This window comes from Coptis chinensis, chromosome 2, assembly GCF_015680905.1.
Source record: "Coptis chinensis isolate HL-2020 chromosome 2, ASM1568090v1, whole genome shotgun sequence".
NCBI lineage: Eukaryota > Viridiplantae > Streptophyta > Magnoliopsida > Ranunculales > Ranunculaceae > Coptis > Coptis chinensis.
In genome coordinates this window covers 45657530-45660000 of record NC_141457.1, presented here as the reverse complement: position 1 = coordinate 45660000, position 2471 = coordinate 45657530, and positions in this window count along the sequence as shown.

Here is a 2471-nt window from a genome sequence, read left to right as displayed (position 1 = left end):
TCTATATCTAATTCTATAGGGTTGAATAAAAATTCGATTGACTCCATATAATTGCTATGCTTAGTGTGTGACTCGTTGGTTTTTTTATTTAGGGTTAGGTTAGGATTAAAAAACAAGGGACCGTCCCCTAGTATGAACTAATAACTATCTAACTAATAACCAGCTCATTGCTTCGTATTATCTGGATCCAAGGAACCAGTCACTATATGATGTATCGATCATATTATTGTAGCAACTGAAATATTTTTTACAAAAAAAAAATCAATCATAAGGTTGTGAATCAAAAAAGGGATATGGATAGATAGATGGAAGAGAAAAAAAGAAAAAGAATAGCAATGATATATGATTCCAATATGTATGGTCTATGAACCATCTCAAAAAAGGCAGTGTAATAAAGCATTAATACGTATTCGTCCATAATTAGATGAATAAAAAAAAAAGAAGAGCGTCGAGTCAATAAGGACTGAGGAGATTGATTCAGGAACAATTTTTTAGGAGCTCCATTGCAGAGTTCAGGCCTAGCCATTAATCGAGAAGCTATGGGAACGACAGAACCTGTGACTGCGGAGGATTCCCTTGAAAACGAATCCTAATGATTCATTGGGTAGGATGGCGGAACGAGCCAAGAACCAATTCATTTAGTCTGAGAGGTCATAGGGTGCCCCTACGAATGAAAGAGGTATTGAAAGAGCAAATATTCGCCCGCGAAAGCCTTATTGAATTGCTAAGTTTTTGGTTTTGGCGATTCAATACAATAAAAAAAGTAAAAATGAAGATTTATTAATTATACAATACAAATAGAATTTGTAATTTTAATTTTATATTATATACGAGCAAGATATAAAAATCCCTACGTGACAGATTAGATCTCAAAAAATTCCACAATTTGGTGTATTATTCATTAAATACAAATATATATCTGTAATTTAATCGTTTGATTCGCGAGGAGCTGGATGAGAAGAAACTCTCATGTCCGGTTCTGCAGTAGAGATGGCATTGAGAAACAACCATCCACTATAACCCAAAAAGAACCAGATTTCGTAAACAACATCGAGGAAGAATGAAGGGAATATCTTATCGAGGCAATCGAATTTGTTTCGGTGGATATGCCCTTCAGGCACTTGAACCCGCTTGGATCACATCTAGACAAATAGAGGCGGGGCGACGAGCCATGACACGATATGCGCGTCGTGGTGGAAAAATATGGGTACGTATATTTCCAGACAAGCCTGTTACAGTAAGACCTACCGAAACACGTATGGGTTCTGGGAAGGGATCTCCCGAATATTGGGTATCCGTCGTTAAAGCGGGTCGAATACTTTATGAAATGGGTGGAATATCAGAAAGTGTAGCCAGAGAAGCTATTTCTATAGCTGCGTCTAAAATGCCTATACGAACTCAATTCATTATTGCGAGATAGGGGTGTGGAACGAAAAAAAGGGCCCCTGTGATGCAAAAAACAGCAGTTTATTTCTGGACAAAAAATATTTATTCTTTTTTTTTTTTTTTTGCCCTTTGCTTTGAAAGAAAAGATAAAAAAATGATATGATTCAACCTCAGACCTATTTAAATGTAGCAGATAACAGCGGGGCTAGAGAATTAATGTGTATTCGAATCATAGGGGCTAGTAATCGCCGATATGCTCATATTGGTGATGTTATTGTTGCTGTAATCAAAGAAGCAGTGCCCAATATGCCTCTACAAAGATCAGAAGTGATCAGAGCTGTTATTGTACGTACCTGTAAAGAACTCAAACGTGACAATGGTATGATAATACAATATGATGACAATGCAGCAGTTGTCATTGATCAAGAAGGAAATCCAAAAGGAACTCGAGTTTTTGGTGCGATCGCTTGGGAATTGAGGCAGTTAAATTTTACTAAAATAGTTTCATTAGCTCCTGAGGTATTATAAATTAAATTATAAATACTAATAGATGAGAACATAATATAGTGGTGTATCTCAAATACTAGGGTATCTGAATTAGATTAATTTAATTAGTAGATTGTGTCTCACGTATATACCTTTAAAATAAAGAATTCATAAAAAAGAAGAAAAAAAAGCAGAGCATGTTGATTATATAAAAACTCGGAGGCACCAATAATTATAGTTCATCATGGGCAGGGACACTATTGCCGAAATAATAACTTCTATACGAAATGCTGACATGGATAAAAAAGGAACGGTTCAAATAGCATCTACTAATATCACCGAAAACATTGTTAAAATACTTCTACAAGAAGGCTTTATCGAAAATGTGAGAAAACATCGAGTAAGCAATAAATTTTTCTTGGTTTCAACTCTACGACATAGAAGGAATAGAAAAGGACCATATAGAACTGTTTTAAAACGTATTAGCCGACCCGGTCTACGAATCTATTCCAACCATCAACAAATTCCTAGAATTTTAGGAGGAATGGGTATTGTAATTCTTTCTACTTCTCGAGGTATAATGACAGACCGAGAGGCTC